The sequence below is a fragment of the Serinus canaria genome, chromosome 2 (assembly GCF_022539315.1).
Source record: "Serinus canaria isolate serCan28SL12 chromosome 2, serCan2020, whole genome shotgun sequence".
NCBI lineage: Eukaryota > Metazoa > Chordata > Aves > Passeriformes > Fringillidae > Serinus > Serinus canaria.
This window is the reverse complement of record NC_066315.1, coordinates 62,321,032-62,331,053: the sequence shown is the minus strand read 5'-3', so window position 1 is coordinate 62,331,053 and position 10,022 is coordinate 62,321,032.

The window sequence follows — 10,022 nt, the reverse complement described above, 5'->3', positions numbered from 1 at the left end:
TAACATAAGATAATTGTGACTTTCTAGTAAAAGCAAAACATCTGCAAGTATGAAAATGCTGCGATAAGCTGCAAAGAGCTCAGGCTTCTTCAAAATGTACCTTAGGTTTAAAATTCATTTGCAAAGACAAATCAAGAAGTATAAGATGCGCAGTTTTTAACCTACTACAGCTCTACACTTTTGAAAACCAAATCCTGTGTGTTTAATTCAGAATGTTTTTCCTGCAGAGATGGTGCAGCACAGCATTTTAGGCATAATAAATGCTATAATTCAACACACCTTTCCTTTTCCTGTTTTATCTTTTCCAATGAGTGGACACTTCAGTAGAAGTTGAAATAACTCAGCAGCACTTCAAGTTTAGTCCAGATAGCATGAAAAGATGAGATGTTCCAGCATGTCTAAAGCATTGAGCAGAGACTTCAAGTCCATTTAGGTTCTGTCTGATCTCTCTTGCCATTTCCATGAAATTTAGCCAAAGTGTTACAAAGCTGTAGTTCTCTGAAAGACTCAGGTTCACAAGTGTTTTTAAATATTGCATTTTGAAAGTAACATCTGCAAAGATTACCACTACTGGTGGTAGTTCAGAAATTGGAGAAAGAAATAGGGACAGACTGTCTTATCTCTCAGCTTTTCTACTTCAACTTGGAATTGCCCAAGTTATTTGCAGAAAGGTGCCCTTGTAGAAAAGAAAGCAGAGTGAAAATCTGGTGTTGAGAATAACTGTAAGGAGACCTGATGGTGTGTGGGGCTGCAGTGAGGGAGAAGGGGGGGGCTGATGTGCATCCCATAATGCAGACTTGGCCCTGGAGTCAATGGGCATGGTGGGAGAGTTACCTGGGACTGGTGTGAGGAGTCAGGTTGAGACAGGACTGGGACTGGGACAGGAAGATCTTGTGCTAGACTGTGTGCATCAGTTCCTCCCAGCAGATGGCCCAGCTCAGGGCTGAAGGCTTCTCCTAGACCCTCCTATGTAAGCCTTCAAGGCAGTGTTGGCCACATCCACGGCAGAAGGTGTTGGTCAGGAAACCCAAACCTTTCCATAATAGTTTCAGGGCAGGTGTTGTTCCAGACAGGGGAACTGATCTTGGCAGGCAGTGCATGGCAAAGAAAGAAAACTCCCATTTCAGATGGATAGCCAGTCTGTACTCAGGCAGGAGATGTTCTCCTGTGAACAGAAAGAAAATATTCCCCCCTTGGTGACTCACAAGCAGTGACCTGATCAGACTCTGCTTGAAAAAGCATCTGACCTTGAAGCTTCTGCTGTGGAATAGCTTTATGTGAAAGTATGGCTTGACCACTGAGGAGCTACGCTGCAGGTATTTACCAAGAACCTGCAGATGTCATTTGCCTCCCAATACCTGATGGGGAGACCTGGAGTATTTCCACAGAAGTATTCTCTGTTAATAACCAACATGCTCAAAACTCAAGCTGATACTGGCTTTCCACTCTTTAAACAATTCCTACAAGTAACTCTCAAAAAAATAGCTTTAAAAGGCTTACCAGTGTTGCTACCAATATTGAAAATATTTAGTTTAATTCAGCTAGAATTTTATAAATATCTTCAGCAGAAATTTTGAATAGTGTTTGAATCACCAGGTGGAGTGTTGTATAACGTGTGTGTAATGAGGGCTTTTATCTTCCTGTACCTTTCAGTTCACTGAATTACACTTCTATGCTGTTAAAGTGACAGCTAAATGAAAGTAAAAAAAATAAACAGTGCTGTGTTTGGTGCTAAGTTCAAATGGTACAATGAGTGAATTGCAGGGCCACAAATTATACAATGAGAATAAACCAAAAAATCACTAAATAACTGCCGAACGTACTGCAAACTCAGTGAAGCTTCCTGTGGAAGAAAATGATGAGTTATTTTATGATTTAAACTGTATTGTAAAATATATATTCAGTGGAATGGTGATGTCTTGTAATGCTCTAGTACTTGGATTTGCTTTCAGTGTATTACAGATATTTTACTGTGTCCACTGAATCAAAGAGCACTTTTGTAGCTGATGCTTATTCCTCTAATCAAGTTGCCTCTCATTCTCTGACAAACTAAACAGATTGAGCTCTTTTAAGCCTTCCCTTGAAGGAGATTTATTCAGCTCCTGAATATTTTTTTTTTGGTGAAGGTCTCACTGTTCTGTGAGAAACTGTCCAAATTGCTCATAATCCTATGAAGATTGTGAACATTGTGACTGTGCAAAATACCTTAGTTTGACTCCCACCGCAGCCAAAAAGGTAATGGTATCTCAGCCGTGTTTCCCTCCCATGTTGCTAAATTCATGTTGCTAAGATCTCACACTCAGATCATTTGTCTCTGTGACTTCTCTGTGTCTCTGCTCATTACAGGAGGGTTGGACTAGAAGACCTTTAAAGGTACATTCCAAGCAAAACTGTTCCAATCTGTGATTCTGTATTCACAGTGTGAATTAGGTATGCAGCTTACCTGAATAGCCAAAGCTTTTTCTACAGTAATCTCATGCACTAACAGTGCAGCTAGCAAGTACTTAAATGTTAAAGAGAATAGCTTTTTTTTTTGGTTCATTCCTCATTTTATTTGTATCACTCGAGCAAAGTTGTTAGGTGGAAGTACTCTCAATGCTTTTCAAAATTCTAATGTATTTCTCCTTTCTTCTCTGCCATCACCACGGCAGACCTAAAGTTGTCTTTTCCTTCTAATAGGCCTCTGAGATAAGTCCCTGATGTTTGTGCTATTAAATTCAAGGTCAACACCTTGAATAACACTTGTTAAGTAAATGGAAATGAAATTTGATCTTACTAGTCAGGTCTATCTAAAAAGACCAAAAAGGGAGAGCATCTTGGGTCGGTATTTACAGTCAGGATGATAGGCAGGGATACCTGCTCATTTAATTATCAATGATCAGGTAACAATGAAATATTTCATTTCTCACCCTCTCTGTGTTCTAAAAATTAGGAAGTATCTATCCAGTAATATCAAACTGCCCTCTTTATATTGTAAGTTTTTCTTAGCCTGAAATATCAACCTTAATCTTAAAATGCCATGTCTTCCATAGGGCAAAGAGAGAGCAGAAAACATACCAACAATGAATCATCTGTTTTTGTTATCAGTCATTCAGACCCTTTGGTGATGGCTGGGTGAATAGATTGAGCCTAGAGCTCTAAGCCAGCTTGGCAGCTGGCAGGTGAGTCCCTGGAAGCTCACCAAATTGCTTTCTGAAGCACCACACTTCTGTTTTAATTGTTGTATTTAGCAAAATCATATCCTAGAATATGAAGTATCCTCTTAAGACAGTAGGACCACACTTAACCATACATCTGCTATCAGTGGAACTTAAGCATACAGAGATTGTACCTGTGCTCTGATAGGAATCTGAAGAAGAAGATGGTTTTTTTAGTTTTTTTTTTTTTCATGGGGAAATAGAGAAACAGCTCTTACAAGACTTGGAAAGAGCAAGTCAGAACTGAAAACAAATGGTGTGCGAGTGATGGAAAGATGAAGTAATAATATTGCATATTGATAAATCCCACAAAAATCCCAAGTGAACTAAGTTTCCAGTAAATTTTGTGTCATTTTTTCTTAAGGATTCATGAAACTTTCTTACATGACTGCTTTGCCCAACTATGTCACCTGACAGGCAAGTTGAAAGCATTTAGTTAGCCTGGAATGGAGAAACACTGGGGGCAGTGGTATCTCCCTTCCTTCTGGTATACCTCCCAAGACAGCTTGTTCCAAAGTAGTGTGCTGTGCTAATGGCAGCATTTAAGAAGATTACTTTTATGAATTTATTGTACCGTGGTCAACACATCTGCTTCATGTGGAAGTGTGGTTTTTAGACTCTAAGGACAGTTCTCTGTGTGTTCATCAGTGTAAATGTAAGGCTTCAGTAATGCATATTGACACAGATTTATGAAAATATGAATTCTCATTGACTTTGGGACTGAGAGGAGAGAGGAATGGCAAAAATAAAACCACATAGAAAGAAACTTTCTGGGGTGGCTCTTTTAAGTGCAATTTTGATATTCAGATATGGCTATTAATAGATTGAGCTGCCTTCTGAACTTTATGCCCTTTTAAAAATTAAGTGGCCTGCCTATTTTCTGTTTCAGTAAAGTAAAATTATTCATGAAGAGAAATGTCAGTTGTACCAGTCTTATAATTAATTTTCAGTTTTAATAACATTAACAGGATGCTTCACTTACTGTTTGTCATTTATACAGATAGGTCATATAGTGCATGTGTTGAAATTCTGTAGGTATCTTGCGAGGGTAACAGCTTTTCTCTAGTCCTAGCACACACACACCTGCATGCACACACATTTATACATGGTACCTTCTCAAGACAGCTAGAGTATTTTAAATTATGCATATGGACATGTATATTTATATTTGCCAGACAGACCAGGGGTAGAAATTGACATCATAGATACAGGTGTGGAAAATTTCTGCACCCAGTGATGCAGATTACTTTACAAACACGTTCATCCCTGTAACCTTTTGTTTGCCTTTTGCTCAAGGAAGAGAAACAATTTCACACAGTATGATCAGTAAAGTGCAACTGTGGACATAATTCTGTGCAGGTGTCCAAACCAGAATTATCTATCCACTGACTGTAAAATAGGAACTTGTAATAAACAATCTTGCTGCATATTTGATGCCTCCTCCTTTTTATTGTTTTACTCTGCATTTCTTTAATTAGCAGTGTTATATCTTTATGCTTAGCTTCTTCCCTCTTTTATTTCACTTACAGTCTTGTCTTGTCTGTGTGCAAAAAAGTCAGCCTCATTGAAAGAGATTTTTTTTTTAAGAGTTAAAGATCTCTATTTTTTTAGGAGTTAAGATCTCTTTTTAAAGAGTTTTTTTGCTTCCAAGAGTTACCCTGTGTGTTTTATTTTGCTGCTCACGCATTAGCTATGTCAACCGAAGGGCAGATAAAAAGTAAAAAGAGGCATGAAATAAAGCTATGAGAAACAGTAAGTACTGGGAAATAAAAAATATACACTGATCAGCACGTGGCTGTCTGTATTGAAAAGTGAAGCTCATATCACTCCATTACTGCTGGTCCAGAGCTCCTTTGATCCTGTTTCAAGAGTTGCTTTTGTCTGGGAATGTTCAGAGGGTTGATACGGGTCGACTTCAATGAACACTTGCTTTTATGTTTATATATTCATAAAATATAAAATTCAAATTTGTGTGTGTGTGTGTTACAGCAGTGCACATAGCTGATGGATTAGGTTCATTATTTGCTGTTAAAATAGTAGCAATAACTTTTGTGAACAAGACATGGTAACACGGATTTTGCTGTGCAGAATATAGTGCCTAAGCAGACAACAGTGCAACAAGTAGGTATGTCAGAATATTCCAAAGAAGGAGATAATAGTATTTGGCATCAGTTTTGAGTCTCAATGGATTGGAGTGGTTTGATGTGTTTTGTGGGGGTTTTTGTTTGTTTTGGCTTGTGCTTTTTTACGGTAGGGAAGATGGATGATAGAGGTCTTTCAGGAAGAAATATTAATCACAAGTGGAATTTCTGCACTGGCATGTGTATGAGAAGAAATTTCTGCTCTGGCAGTATGCCTGTTAAAATACCTAATTTTGCACTACCAGACACACTGCAATGCCTGTATCAAATTTTCTAGAGAACACACTGAAGGCGTGCAGAGCGCTCAGACAATGGGCAAAGCCTGAAAGACTTGTAGGAAAAAAAAAAATCAAACTGAACTCATATATTGCAAGATCATATTGTTCTGAGAGAAGAAACAAATCTTGGGAAGGCAATTTCATCAGCATTCATAGCACTAAGCAGTGGCCCAGTTCCTGTGCTGCCAGCTCCAGAGCTGACGTCATCTGTCCACCATGACATACTGGACCACTCAGATGGGCACACAAATACTGAGCAGCTGCCTCACACAAATCCAGTTGCATATCTCTAGCAAAAGAAAGACTCTAGTCAGAGTTATGAATGGTTATTCACCCATTTGCAAAAAGAAATGCAGTGTGCTAGGCAGCAAACAGCAAGCATCATGCATTCACTGAGGAGCAAAGTGATAATGGGGAAACCACGGGGAATTATGTTGATAGGAAGTGGGTAAATATTGGGGGTCTGTTCAGCTCAACTCGCTGGTTCCAGGGAGGACACTTGACAAAGCTCACATCTTGCATACAGCTCCAGATGTCCATGAAAGTTGGTTTATTTTTTTTCCTCTGATTTTTCTGTCTGCTGCAAGTCTGAGAGAAAGGGAACTGAGTCCTAGATCTCTGCTCTGCCTCTCCAGAGCACCAGCTGCACTGGAAAGACTGAAGTTAAGTTGTTGTGTTCCTGCAGCTGCCTTTTAGGCACTGGGAAATGACAAGGAAGATCTGCACAGGTCACACCAATTTTTGGGTTTCTTTCAGTTACACTGGAACCAAAAAGGGCCATTGTTAAGCAATAGACAGTATAGAAACGTATTTGATCCCCTGCCTAGACTGAGTGAATTAGCTAAATGGTGAATATCTCACATTCTGCTATCATTATTGTTCATCATTGTGAAAGGCCGGAAAGAGCAAACATAATAATTAATACTTGGCATTGTGATAATGCCATTGTGCCCCAGCTTTAAATTGTTTAAACAAAGCTTCTCTTTTATTTAAGTAACTCCCTGATAATTCTGTTAAATCTTTCTTTTCTTCAGTCTTGAATCAACTTTTCAATAGAGATATCTTGCATTTAAGTGGGTTTAAAGGCGGGGAATGTCTGTGTTTTTAGGTGTGTGTCACTCCTTTTTAAGTAGAAGACATCTATGACTGAATTACTTTCTTCAAATATCAGATAAAATTATCCAGCTAAACATTATTGTACACATACATATTGTATATCATATTGTATATGTTCAATATATTTTATATTTGTAGATTAAAGTATTAATCTGTTAACATAATGTTTAAAGAAATATATTGAGCTACTTTTCATGGAATCATAGAATGTTTTGGTTTGGAGGGGAATTCAGAGGTCATCTAGCTCCACCCCTCCTGCCAAGGTCAGGGACATTGTCCACTAGACCAGGTTGTTCAAAGCCCCATCCAACCTGGCCTCTGATTTCCACTTCTTTTTTTTTTTTTTTGCATTTTCAGAAATGCAGTGTTTTATTCCAGTTGAACAACAGTCACTAGCAACAATATTCTATCTGATGTGGTTTCTTTTAATGAAGAGACACTAGTGCTCATTTTCAATGTGAAAATTACAACTTCAGCTTTTATCTATGCATTTTTGTGAATATATAGTAATGGATTATTAAGTGTGGAAGCATAGTGTGTAAAACAACACACTCCCTCCTTTGCAACACTTGCTGGAAAATGCACTGTGTGTTAGACCTGCTTTTGAAAATCAGAATAATCAAAGACGTAATATTATAAAGAAAAATACCTGAAATGTGAATGTTCCTGTTGAAACATATACATATAAATTTTATCTTTATTTGATAGTACAGTTCTTGGGTGATTGAAATAAAACTACACTCCTCACTGAGAGTCACTGCCCGGGGGCTTTGTGAACCCTCCAGCATTGGGAGGGTTCATAATGCTCCAGTGGACAAGGCCCTTCAGACCTGTCTCTGCTTTTGCTGGGAATTGATGTGGGCGCCGTGGTGAGAATGGGATTGAGGTGAGAATGGGATTGAACGGGTGTAGAGGCACCAAAGTGACCATGCAAGAAGGACAGTGAGAATGGCACCCAGATGAGGTCATGGAGATAACAGCACGTCTAAGTGACCTTCCAAGGACACCTACTTCAGGAGACAGTGAGTAAAGCCTGATGACTCACAGAAGTGGGTGGGAAGAATAGACTGTTTGCTGTTGCCTGAAGACAACAGAAATGCACATCCAGCAGCAGCAGTGTTTGGCAGTCTGAAAATGAAGATGAGGCATGTCCTGTTCACCAGGTCACTGCAAGGATTGTATCTCCATTATCAATGCTGAACAGACTTTTGGTTACCTGTGTCTGGGTGCTTTGTGAGTGCATGGATTGGAGTGTGATCAGCACCCTCCCATTCCATAAGATTTCACACTGAGCTCTTCTAAGTTCCTGGTACACAGTACTGCAATATTGTCTTCTGGACTTTTCAGGATGTGAGGTTCAAACCAGATGATTTCCAGACGTTCCTTCCAATCTAAACTGTTCTGTAATTATGTCACTTGAAAGCAGTCGTATGAAGTTCCATGAACTTCACACTGCACAGGTCATAAGATTAGTATAATATAGGTTTCTGGTCATTTCTTAAATCTTACACTTTGATCTTATTTGTTTGAACTACCCATGCTTTGTTTTTTAAAAATGGTTTTAAGTGACCTAGGTACAAAAAAAAAAAAAAAAAAAAAAAAGCATTTCTGAGCATAAAATTGATTTTAAATAATCTTGCACTAGAAAAAAAAATCATTCACTGTGTCTTTCTGATCAGATGGCTGTAAACCTCTGAACTTCAGAGGCTTGGGATTGAAGAGCCATCTCAGTTGTTGGCTGAGAAAGGATCAATCACAAACAATGAGGATTATGTATCCACTTAAAAAAAAAATACAGTGCCCAGACTGAACTGTCCAATTTGCAGACCTCATCTTGTCGCTTTCTTTATGGAGCTAAGCTGATTGTATGAGGCTGGAGCCACAAGTAATCTCTCTCATTCAGCTCTGCTGCAATGTTGTTGGACATACAGAATGAAGGCTTGTTACTCAAAATCAGGCACATCTGTCAGCTCTAGCACAGGCCAGGAGTTGTGCTTTTGGTTTGCTACTTGACTGACAAAGTGCAGTTTCTATAAAAACACTGAAGGGTCTGCTGTGAACCCCACCAGCCTTTACCCTCAGTACAATTCTCTGTAAATGAACCGAGCCATTTCTCATGGTGGTGGTTAATTCAAGGAGTAAATGTACAACTAAATAAAACAGCTTTCTCCTGAACTTTGTTATTTCACTGTAGCTGTTTTACTGGTATTTTCAGTATCAAAATGAGTGCTACAATTTGATCCCAAATGCCTTTTTGTTCTATCAGTCTATTACTATTTATCCCCATTCATTCTCATCAGTGTGGTGGGCAGCAAAAGGTATATTTCATTACTCCATTTTTTTTCATATTCAGATTATTAATAAAATTTTCATATCATCTATTCTTGTGTAACACACATTTTCCTCACCTCCCACCACTCTCTGTGCCTTAAAACTTTTAAAATTTGATTCCTGTCACTTGTAACATACACCTTGTAACCTACACTTTCCTAGATGACTTGACACTTCCATTGCTTCCCTTCCTCCCTAATCCCCTTGTGCCTTTTTTTGGCCATTTTCCTAAAGTGGATAATTCTGTTTCTTTGAAATCCCCCCACAAGTTCACCTTGTGTATCAAACTTGGTTTTATTCCACTCAGTCCTTCTCCCCCTGCACACGCTTCCTGATGTGTTTCCTTAGCATGCTAATTTAGAAAGCTTTTTCCTACATTTTCTTCGCTTGCTCTTAGCCCTCTCTTAGCCACTCCCTACAGCAAAGTCTCTCCAAGTCATCACACTGCTAATCTCTTTTCTCTGATTTGCAGCTCTCCTCTGTAAGGATCCCAAGACTTTCAGGCAACAATCTTATAAATTGCATTCTGTGTTCAGTTGCACTCAGGCAAGAAAAGTAGCACAATGGAATTGAGCCCAGTGGCTTTGCACAAGTATGAGAGAAAAGACAGGGAGCATTTACTTTGAAGGTCCTTTTTTGCTCCATTTAGGTCTTGTGCTTAATGATATGGTTATGAAGGTGTTGCTGTAAGATGCCTTACAGGTTTTAAAGACTAATGTGTAGTGCTTTAGTTTGTTTCTCTTGAGTAGCTGAGTTAAAATCTTACTGTGTGAAATGATTAAGGATTGCTATGGATGGTGAGTGGGATCTCCAGTTCTTTCATAACCTCTGGTGTAATAAGCCAGTGGTTCCACCTGGTATGTTCACAGAATATGAGGCACATCTGAGGCTGCAGTGTCTCCTTTGGACATGATGCTGAGTCTGTGTGAGTGTATCAAATACTTCATTCACATAATGTT